Raw genomic sequence first — 12,380 nt, 5'->3', positions numbered from 1 at the left:
ATTAATTGATCAAGTACAAAATTATATTTTAGAAAACATGTATCTTCAGAATTTGAAAGGCTTTTAAAATTATGAAGTCGCTTGGTTTTTAAATTTCTCTTTAATTTACCCCAATTGTCTAAAACCTAAATGGCAATTGAACAATTATCACTGTTGTTATCTTTTTTGATGCTGTTTTCCTTAATGTGTTTGTGGCTTTAAAACTGATAATTCCCAATTAATTACCAGATATTGTTCTAAATTACACAGCTAAAAGACTAGTCATTAATCTTCACATTCATTTGATAGCTAATCTATAGCTGTTTGTAATGTTTGGAAAGCAATTCTATACAATACTAGTTAAAGATACAAGCTAATAACTACAACACTTCTTTTGCCATTACCTTCAATATAATTTGCACTCAAATTTACAAATTAGGAGATAAAAAATGGACACATAGGAGATTATCTCTTTAGTCCATATATTCAAAATTATTTAACCTATAAAAATCTAAACTTTTTAAAATCTTAGGCAATGTTTAGCAAGAGACCGTTTTTAGGCAGATTCACCCTTTTCATCATATGTTATTTTTGTATGGAAATGTTAGATTAAAACTGCTATGCTACCTTCTAATTCCTAGATTACCAACCTTTTCCACAGTTGATAAGTAAGACACACCTTCACAAGCAGCTACATCTTCCTATGTGAAGCATCAGTGAATTCAAAGGGATCCCCACCATACACAAGGTCTTTTACAGATGCTATGATGAGACATCTTACAACAAGAATGGTTATATGGTAACAGGTATAACAGTCAAATCTTGATAGTCTGGTCAGACAGTGTTACTCTAATGGAGCATGAAAGCATACAAGTCCCCTCCAATCACTGGTTCTTGCCTGCAGAAACCTTCCAACAGTCAGGCAATTAATTAGTTGCTGATTTCTTATGTATCCTTCCAGTGTATTTTTTTTTTTGCATATGCCATAAGTACAAATTCTTATTTTGGGTACTTACTCTGTTTATATAATCACACTGCCCCTCACTTTCTTTTTTCACCTAATATATCTTGTTGAATTATTTCAGGATAGTTTTAATTTGCAGCCCCCTTGCAATGAGCAGGTTTACCATCTTTTTATATAGCTAAGTCATTGTTTATTTATTTACTTATTTATTTCTAAAGATTTCTTTATTTGGAAGGCAGAATTACAGAGAGGAAAAGAGTGAGAGAGAGATCTTCCATCTGCTTGTTCATTTCCCAAATGGCCACAAGAGACACTGAAACCAGGAGCCAGGAACTACTTTTGGGTCACTCACATGGGTACAGGGACCCAAAGACTTGAGCCATCTTAAGCTGTTTTCCCAGGTGCATTACCAGGAAGCTGGATCAGAAGTGGAACATCCAGGATTCAAACTGGCACCCATATGGCATGCTGGTATCACAGATGGCAGCTCACCTTCGTATACTACTACACTGGCCCCAGATATTCTTTTTAAGACTTATTCATTTGAAAGTCAGAGTTACAGAGAGAGAGAAGGAGGGACAGAGTGAGACAGAGAGGTCTTCCATCCGCTGGTTCATTCCCCAACTGGCCACAATGGCTGGAGCTGTGCTGATCTGAAGCCAGCAGCCAGGAGTTCTTCCAGGTCTCCCACATGTATGCAGGGGCCCAAGGACTTGGGCCATCTTCTACTGCTCTTCCAGGCCATAGCAGAGAGCTGGATCAGAAGAGGAGCAGCCGGGAATCAAACTGGCACCCATGTGGGAATGCTGACACTGCAGGTGGCAGCTTTACCCGCCATGCCACAGCACCAGACCCCCCTCAGATACTTTTTAATTACCTTACTTTAGTTGGTTGTTTGATCATGTCCTTTGCACATTTTTCTATTGTGTCCTCCCATCAATTCCTGACCATCTTATATATGGAGAATGTTATATCTACTTTGTTTCTAAATAGTTTTTCTGAATTTGCCATTTACTTTTAGACTTTGCTGATAGTATAGCACTTGGTTTTTGGCCAAAAGGTGTTTTCTGCTTGAATATAGTTAAATGGTTCAGAACATACTACTCTAAAATACAGTGCCATAGGGCCCATTTTGTGGTACAACAAATTAAGCAACCTGAATCTTGTATCAGAGTCCTGGTTTAAGTAACAGTTGCTCTGCTTCTGATCCAGCTCCCTGCTAATGAGCACCTACGAAAGCTGCAGATGATGATCCAAGGACTTGGGCCTACAGGAGACATGGATGAGCTCCTGGGACAGGCTTTGGCTATTGGGGCCATTTGGGGAGTGAATCAATAAATCAAAGATCTCTCTCTTTCTCTCTCCTTCTCTCTCAAATCATTATATTTTAAAAACTGTATGTTGCCTTGGTAAATTTAAATATTTTAAGCAGAGGAATTTGAGAAATGGTAGGTACTGAAACTATCTGACCTTCCCTGCCCTTCATCCCTGAAGCAGATCACAAGTCCCTCCTGGGAGAGCAGCCCTCCCTACACTCAGAAGAAAGCAATCATCTTACTTCTGAAAACAAAGGACTTCAAAAGGAATCTGAATGAACTGACCTAGCTACATTTTCACCAGTCTACTACTCTAGCTCACACCTCTTTGTCCTATCAATTTTCTATGAACTTCCACTCTTCATCGACCCTACGATAAAAAAAAAAAAAGGCATTTCTCGGCATCTTCATCTCCTTATAATTTGGCACACTTTTGTCTTGTGAATCTGTCTTCTATCAGTCTAATTTACAATGGCCCAGCAAACAAGCCTAACATAATTAGAAGGAAAATAATTTCTGCCCTCCACTACAGCATCAAAGTTGCTACCTTTAACCTGAAGTTCACCTTTTTAGTAAACAACCATGCTAAATATAGAAACAGACTTTCTTCTCTCATAAAAAATGTTTGGAAATGCAGAGTGGCAGAAGGGGTATGGGGTAGGGAAGAGAGATTGTCCACCTCCTGGCTCACTCCTCAAATGCCTACAACAACCAGGATCAGATAGAGAAGAAGTCAGGAGCCAGCTGAGTCTCCTACATAGGTGGCAGGATTCAAATACCTGAGGTGTTATCTGTGGCCTCCCAGGGGGCACATTAGCAGGAAGCTGAGTAGGTAGCACTCTGATAGGGATGTGGGAAGTGCCAGCTTAACCCACTCTGCCATCACACCTGACGTTGTAAAATGACTTTTAAGCAATATTTCCTTATTAAGCCATGAAAGGAGGTAATTCAAACATAAGCCTTCTAACCAAGTATACACTTAATCTTTATAAGTCTCATACTAACACATGAAAACATCTCAGAATTTGCTTCAAAGACTTCCTTAAAGTATCAGAATTCCTGTCAATCATTGTTCACCATTTTCAAAATATGCTTAAAAATACACTAATTTAAGCAAACTTTTGTGGGCAATTCTGGCAATACTTTTCTTTATAAAGACATACAGCAAAAGCTGAGATATACTGAATGCTTAATGTGTACTGTTTCAAGCATATGGCATTGCTGACATAATCTTAAGAGCAATTCTAAAAGATTAGTGTACTAGTAGTAGTAGTAGTAATAGTAGTATTATCTTCATTGCATAGATGAAGACAGGAAAATCACTGATATACTATCACAGTAAATGAACTTATTAATCTTTTTGAATAAAAAATCATCTTATACAATTTTATTTTCTTAATAATAATCTAGACAGATATAAACTGATACAAATTTTAGAAAGTTAGCAATATCTACTGAAGCTTTTTAAAGTATGTACAGACTCCTTCGGTAAATACAATTTAAAGAAATTATATGAAAAATTAAGTGTCATGTATATAGGAGCATGGTCATCCCTGCTCAACAATCACTAGGAGCTTAGGCCTACCTTACGTGCCATGCATTATAATATGAATCAATAAATGTTTAAAAATACTTCTACCAATTTTTCCAGATTAAATTTTGGGGAATGCCAAAATAAGTAAAATTGAATCATTGATACAATTACTCCTTCCTAGAATGTAAGACCCAGAGCATTCAGATGTTATATCAAAGCTGAAGCTTCTGATCTTTGCTTCTCCAGAATTTGATGTATGATATGAATATGTGCCACACAATATGCAGCCATTAAAATTCACATGGAAGACATGGACTGAGTTCCAGGTTCCTGGCTTTGGCCTGGACCAGCCCTGGCTGTTAACATGAACCAGCAGATGGATGATGTCTGTTTCTCATTCTCTGCCTTTCATAAAATGAAAATAAATATATTTTTAGAATGAAAAATAAAATTCAGCACGAAGAATATCATTAAATGAAAGAAGACTGTACGGCAGCATAAATATGATTACATTTTATGAAAAAATATTTATACATATTTATTTATTTGAAAGACAGAGTTACAGGAAGAAAGAGAGAGAGAGAGAGACAGGGGTCTTCTATGTACTCGTTCTCTCCCCAGACAGCCACAGAAGATCTGAAGCCAAGAGCCAGGATCCGATGCCAGGAGCCACGAGCCAGGAGCCAGGAGCTCCTTACAAGTCTCCTACGTAGGTGCAGGTGCCCAAGGCCTTGGGCCATTTTCTGCTGCTTTCCCAGGCACATTAGCAGAGAGCTGGATTGGAAGTGGAGCATCTGGGATTCGAACCAGCACCCATATGGGATGCAGGTGCTATAGGTAAGGGCTTTAACCCACTGCGCCACAGCGCCAACTCTATTGTTCTTAAACATGCATTTAATAAATCACTTAGAGAATTCTTCCTAAAAAATGATTTCTACATGATCTTCCTATTCCAAATTATACTTCCTTCTTATAAAAAAATTACTAGGATTTATACTTAAGCCATTTCATCAAACTAAAAATAAATAAAATCTTCAGATTTTACCTTTCAAGTAATTTGCCTTTCAAGTAATTTAAGGTAATTAAGTTCTTTACTCAGCTTCATCATTTGGGAGAACAATGTAATTGTTTACTCCCCAAACAATTGTAATTTTGGTTTCATTTGTAAAATGTAAATGTTTATGGAAATTCTAATAACTCAGAATGTTACAATGAAATTTTAACTAAAAAGTGGAAGAATTCTGGCATATAAAAACACTATTTTTTTAAGTACTCAAGATAGAGTTCAATGTGAAGCAAAATAAAGTGGGGAAAGGAGAGACAACAAAAAAGACAATGAAATTCCAAAGGTTACCAGGTACACTTGAAATCCTGAGACCAAAGTAACCAACACAGTGCAGTTAGACCAGAAGAACCTATTACTGCTTATAAAACCTAGTCCAGCTGCTGGAGGAGAGGCACACAGTGACAAACAGCTTCCCTACTACAAAGGTGGCAGGAAATCTATCACACTGGACAATAAAATTGCAATTGAGTTTCTCTGGCTTTTTATAGCAGCCGCATGTATCCTGATGTAACTCTGCAAACGCTCTCCAATTCTGCAACATTAGTTCTTTACACATCAATTCTTTATCAAGAACCATGTTATAAATTTCTGAACTTGATATTCAAAATGCTTGCACAAAGAAAAATATGAACATCACTTCAATAGCCAATGCATGGAAGTATTTTAAAAGCTTTAGGATGAATATTTTTAGAGAAAAAGATTTGATTTCAATAATCCCAGATGAATTTTTAACAACATGCTACCAATTGTTTGCCGATTTACTGAACCACTTTCGCTCTACCCTAAACTTTATTAAATATTGATTTGAAGAGCCCTAGAGCATAAGTCATGCACTTTCTTTTTTAAAAGATGTCAAGATTTAAAATTCAAAAAATGAACACAGCAGTATTCAAAGAAATTATTTTGTATAAATCTTATAGAAAAGTCTTTTTAATCAATGAAAATCCACACAAAGAAATAAGACTTGTATGAGAAACTAAAATAAAAGAAAAAGCTATAAGAGTCAACATATAATTTAAAATTTTTCTTTTCTCTCTCATAAAGCTCAGTAATACTTGACTACTTATTTTTTGAAGTACACTATCACATAAAAAGTGATAAACATAGCTCTACTCAGATAAAAACAGTCCATAATTAACTTACTGAGCATTTATTCCATTTTATAAATGGAATCCCAATATTTGCATCAAAGATTGGTTCTTGGCCAAAAGTAGGCATAAGAGGCCACTCCTTAAAGCAACTATTTTCTTTGCAAAGATTTTAAGATATTTAAAGTCATAAATCACTGGAGTAAAGAAAAATATAAACTAAGCAAAACTATATACTCATGTACGCATGCATGCACGTGCACAGACACACACACACACACCAAAGAACCTAAAGTCTACTTTGGGTTTGTTCTGTAAAAGTTGAGTTTTAAGAAAATACTGATTTCAGATAGAACAAAAGAGTAGTATATATTTCTACACATGACCAGATCTCACTTTGAACTACTAAAATGAGAGCTGTTACAGAGTCATACATGATTACATGCCAGTCCACATGTGCTGCACTATTCAATACTGCCCTTCTTCATACAAGTCCCACACACACCCCAGCCAACCAATCAATTCACCACACTTTTCTTTCAGCAACACCATCTCTGTGTCTTTGCTGATCATGATTCCTCTACCAGTGATTCCTGTCATCAGAATCTCTCCAGGCCAACTCTGATTTACTCTTCAAGGTTCTAGTCAATGACCTCTGTTCCACAAACTTCTCAGAAGCCCTCAGGTAGAAGCCGTCCTTCCTCTCACCATGTACATTTCTCTGTGCCATTTATGCTTGCAACTTTCTATTTTAGTTATTTTTTTATATATTATCTTCAATATTAGAAAATAATTTCTTTCCAATAAGATCTGTTCCCAATTCATCTTCCACTTTCACAGTAACTGGAAGGTACCCAAATAGAAGATGATAGGGAAGAAGGAAAAAGGCAAGAAAAACAAAGATAAACCACAAAGGGAGAAACAGGAAGACAAGCAGTGGGCAACTGGAGTGAAACCTACACATAGAATGACCAAGAATGATATGGAGCAGCCAAGCAAATATCTAACCATTACAAGGGTGGGGGAAAGACAAAACAGAAACAGATTCACTAAGGAAGAAACAGAGAAATAGGTTGGAGCAAGAAAGACAGGAGGAGGTCCAGAGTAGGTACATACTGGAGAGAAAACAGCACAATAGAAAAGATGATGATGGTGGCTAAAAACGACACAGACAGGCACAACGAGAGAGACAATGACAGAGTACACAGGCCACATCAGGCGTCCCAAGCCACTCCAACACCCAGTTTGCAAGACGGAGGGGACTGACTGAAGATTGAGGGAGAGAGAATAGAGAAAGGGAAAAGAAGGAAAAACAAGGAAGGAGGGCGAGGGAAGGACCAACTTAGAAACCAAGAGGAATATAGAGTGCTATGAATTCACACAGGCTGACATGGCCTGAGAATAAGAAAAATGGCCATAGAGAAGTAATTTAGCTAAGAAAGTCCCAAAAAAACATAAACAATTTGAGTAAATACAAAGGGTAGCATGAATAAACAAAACTAAACATTTCACAAAGTGTGATATTTTTTCAAAGGGGCTGGAAACATAGCCAGAATAGAGATCTGTCTCAAGTGCAATACAAAATAGGTTTTTCAAGGGGATCAATGAAACACGAGTTAGACATTATTTTGTCAGGGAAGGCATTTGGCACAAGTGGTTAAGCTACACCCACATCCCAAATCTAAGTGCCTAGCTTCAAGTCCTGGGTCTGCTCTCCATTCCAGCCGGCTCCCTGCTAATGTGCAACCCTGGAGCCTGTGGTAATGGTTCAAGTGGTTAGATCCCTTACATCCGCATAGGAAACTCTCAGTTCCTGGCTCATGGCTTCAACAAGACCAGGCCCAATTATTTGAAATAATTTGGGGGTGTATAAAGAACTACAACTAATGAGGAAAAACTTAGTAGAAAAGTAGGCAAAAGACAAAATCATGCAGAAATAAGTCAAACGGCATCAAGGGTTTAAGGGTGGAACACTGCACTGGACTTAGCAATTCTATTCATAGTTTTACATGCTAGACCAATGCTTTTTCAAATTCAGGATAACCCTGGTGGTATATCATAGCATCAATTAATTGGGAGCATTATCAGCATTTTTAAATGAAAAAGAATGGTAAACTCCAGAGTGCATCACCATATAGTAAAGTTAGGAAAGCTAACTATCTCCTTGGACCACTGTTTCAGAGGTTTGTTTACACATACATAGTCACAGTAAATTTCTTACTGTGGGTCACAATCTAAGTGTGAAAGTCACAGCTGGAAGCCAGTGCTGTAGCATAGCAGGTAAAGCCACCAACTGCAGTGCCGGCATCCCATATAGACGCCAGTTCGAGTCTAAGCTGTTCCACTTCTGATCCAGCTCTCTGCTATGGCCTGAGAAAGCAGTAGAAGATGACCCAAGTCCTTGGGTCCCTGCATCCACGTGGGAGACCCGGAAGAAGCTCCTGGCTCCAGACTTCAGATCAGCGCAGTTCTGGCCTTAGCAGCCATCTGGGGAGTGAGCCAGTGGATAGAAGACCCCCCCAACGCCGCCTCTGTGTAACTGCCTTTCAAATAAATAAATAAATCTTTAAAAAACAAGTCACACCTCTACTGACTAGAGTCATTCACAACATTGAAAATAATGAACCAAAGTTAAAATAAAAAAGAATCTTAGACATAAAATAGAAGAGTACAAACAGTATGCTAACTTTTATAAAAATTTTTAAAGGTAAAATTATATAATGCATAATTTAAGAATAGATTTTAAGTTTTTTCTAAAGAAGAGAATTACAAACACAAAATTCAACATAGCAATTACCTTTGGGTGAGGAGGAGTGGGGTGGATGGGAAGAACCACACAGCAAATTCTGAAATTTAGTAGTACAGACATAGCATATATATTGCATAGTATATATACCACATAAATTATTTTTGCATATAAAATTCTTCATATTAGAAGTTATATTTAAATAAAAATATGAAGTGATTTTGACCTGCACTAGTGTGTTAACGTTAAGAATAAGGGGGGAAAGAATGAATAGGATAATAGCACTATAAACAAAGAAAAAGTCATTGAGCGTTTAACTCTACTATCTTTGAATTATAGCATTAACTATTCTTAGCATCAACATGCCCCCTCACACACATATCACACTTACCATTTCTAGCTTAGATATTTATGACTTAAAAATTTGCCTGAGACCATACAGCGAATAATTACCATAAATATTCAAACCCAGATCTATCCTATCTTCAAAGTTATTTCAGGTACCAGTGTTGTGGTATAGTAGGTTAAACCTCCACCTACGAAACCAGCATCCTATTTGGGGACCAGTTTGTGTCCCTGCTGCTCCATTTTTGATACAGCTCTCTGCTATGGCCTGGGAAAGCAGCGGAAGATGGCCAAAGTGCTTGGCCCCTGCACCCACATGGGAGACCCAGAAGAAGCTCCTGGCTCTTGACTTCAGATTGGCCCGGCTCTGGCCATGGTGGTCATTTGGGGAGTGAACCAGCAGATGGAAGACCTTTCTGTCTCCCTCTCTCTATCTCTGTAACTCTGCCTCTCAAATAAATATAGATCTTTTTAAAAAAAGTTATTACTTACACAAGTGGATTGGTAACGGGTTACAAATGTTTCATCACAAAGCAATCAAAGCTCAAAAACTGAGATATTACCTAATTCAACTCTTTAATTTTGCAGACAAGAAATTCAAAGACTTAGGCTATTGGCGCTAAATACCCTCTGAAGGCCACAGATCCTGAATGTTTTTGTCTCAAGACCCTTTACACTCTTAAAAGAGTACTAATGGGGGAAGATATGCAGAGCACCTGTAAAGATGCCACTTGGGATGCTCCCATCTCATAGTCCAAGTGCCTTAGGTTGGTGTCCTGGCGTGGCTTCCAACTCCTGCTAATGCAGTCCCTGTGAAACAGCAGGTGATGACTCAAGTAGTTGAGTCCCTGCTACCCATGTGGGAGACCCAGACTGACTTCCCTACTAGTGGCTTTGGCCCAGTCCTGACTGTTGTTAGGCATTTCAGGAGTAAACCAGCAAAATGGAGCGCGCACGCACGCACACTCTCTCTCTCTCTCTCTTTTCTCTATGCTTCTCAAATAAGTAAAAATAATAGATCCATGATATATTAATACAAACACTTTTTGAAATATAACTATTTTCAAAACTAACAATGAGAAGAGTGTTATTATTTCACATTTTTGCAAATCTCTTTAAAATTTAGCTTCATAGAATATAGTTGCATTCTCACATCTGCTTTTATATTCAGTGTGCTGCCTGAAATTGTCTGAATGAAGTGTAAGAAAAATTTCATCCTCATGGAAACACGCAGCTAGAAAAAAGGAAGACCTCACAAACTGTCCACAAAGCCTTGAGCCCCAAGGTTTTGCAGGTTACACTTCAGCAACTATTGCAACGTTGGTAAAATTCCTCCAGCCACCATCCCCAAGGACTTGAAGAAACTCAGGTGAATTGGCACATTCTTTAGAAAACATGAACAGTCTGTTTTATATTTGGCACTCCCCTAAGCTAGACTGTCCCCCAGATAGCTCCTAAATCTAATCCAAATATATATGAGGGCTAAATTTGATCCTATTTTTCTCATAATCTTTTGTAAAGGGAAAAATGGTGCTAGCAGAAAATCAGTCCAGACCACTACAGTGGACCAGTAGCAGGGCACTACAATGGACATTGGAACAACTGGGCATCAATGGAGCAAAAACAAACTACACAAAGAAGAGCAGATAGTTCCTGTTAAAGGGGCAAGCAGTAAATACTTTAGGCTTCAGAAACACTGTAGTCTATGGCAGACATGCAATTTTATCCTTGTTGTCTGAAACAGCCACCTACAATATAAAAATGAATGGAAGTGGCTTTGCTCCAATAGCATTTTATTTAAAGAAATGCATCAGATTTGTTCCTCAGGACATGATTGGCTGAACTCTAAAGCAAAGTCATTTTATAAAATCACATATTTTCTTATTTAACACTGGATTGTACTCAAACATCTGCACAGTGGTACTTCCAACCTAAGATACCCCTGTAATCCTTATACCCACCTCTCACTTAGGAAAAAGAAAAGAGGAATAATTCTTAGAGACTTTCAAATAACTAAAAGTTATTCAAACCCCTTAGAAAAAGATTAGGATACAGCAAAATAGTATTTCAGAATGCCAAAATAGGCCAGAATAAAAAGAACTTTCATAGTCAATGAAATAAAACATTCAAAGATACACCAAATTTACCATATCTGTTCTTTATTCTTCTAGTTAATTTCTAATTATATAAGTAGTTATATAATTATATACATCCCTTCTAAGGAAATCTCTCTTTTAAAAGACTCAAAAAACACAGACTATAAATGAAACTAATAACTTTGACTAGATTAATTATTTAGAATATAAAATTTCATCTGAAGGCTCAAATATAAACCTCCGAAAATAGATAACCCACAAATTGGCAAAAGATATTCATAAATAAAACATCTAGCAAAATGATTGAGAGAAAGAATATTTAAATAATCCCCACAAAACAACAAGAAAATGCAGATTTTTGTGATATAGCATTTAAAATTCATCAAACTGGCAAATTTTTAAAACTCTAGACAAACCAAATGATAAGATGATGTGAAGCAAGAACTTACACCTACTGACAAAAGAATGTAAATTGACACACTACTTTGGAAAGGAATTTGCATTCTCAACATTTTTACTTTACAAGTCAACAAGTATACTTCTAAGAATATATAAAGAGAAACTCCTGAATATGTACAAGATGCTTAACTATTGGTAAGTTAAAAATCACACTATGGAATATAACACAACTGAGAAAAGGAATACAACTATATGGATGAATGTGAATGAATCTCAAAGGATGAGGAAAATCAGCAATTGAGGGCTGGCGCTGTGGTGCAGCAATTAAAGCCTAAAGCTGCCGTAAGTAATGCTGGCATCCCATATGGACGCTGGTTTGAGTCCCAGCTGCTCCACTTCCTATGTAGTTCTCTGTTAATATGCCTGGGAGAGCAGCAGAGGATGGCCTAAGTGCTTGGGCCCCTGCACCCACATGAGAGACCTGGAAGAAGCTCGTGGCTCCTGGCTTTGACCTAGCCCAGCCCTGGCCATTGAGACCATTGCAGCCATTTCAGGAGTAAACCAGTGGATGGAGGATCTCTCTCTCTCTCTCTGTAACTCTGCCTTTCAAATAAATCTTAAAAAAAAAAAAAAAAAAAAAAACACAGCAATTTACAGAAAAATGAATTTAGTATGATTGCACTGACCTGAAGTTTAAATATGATAAGGAAGTCTTTATGGTGTAAAATTACCTATACAAGGAGTAAAATACAGAGAAGACATAGAAATGATACCACCAAATTGGGGTTAGTGAGGTGAAGAAGAGAAGACAAAGCATTGGGGGAAGAAAACTCAATTTTTGTGCCTG

General features: G+C 37.3%; 1 protein-coding gene across 3 annotated transcripts in view; it reads right to left on the bottom strand.

Annotated features, from left to right (window-relative positions):
• The window catches only part of LRBA (LPS responsive beige-like anchor protein), a 751,045-nt gene that overhangs the window by 583,472 nt on the left and 155,193 nt on the right, over positions 1 to 12,380 (bottom strand). The window lies entirely within an intron of this gene.

Source organism: Oryctolagus cuniculus, chromosome 8 (genome assembly GCF_051225735.1).
Source record: "Oryctolagus cuniculus isolate XC-2025 breed Fujian yellow rabbit chromosome 8, ASM5122573v1, whole genome shotgun sequence".
In the NCBI taxonomy this organism is placed as follows: domain Eukaryota; kingdom Metazoa; phylum Chordata; class Mammalia; order Lagomorpha; family Leporidae; genus Oryctolagus; species Oryctolagus cuniculus.
Note: the sequence above shows the minus strand (reverse complement) of the source record. Positions and strands in the feature narration are given on the sequence as shown.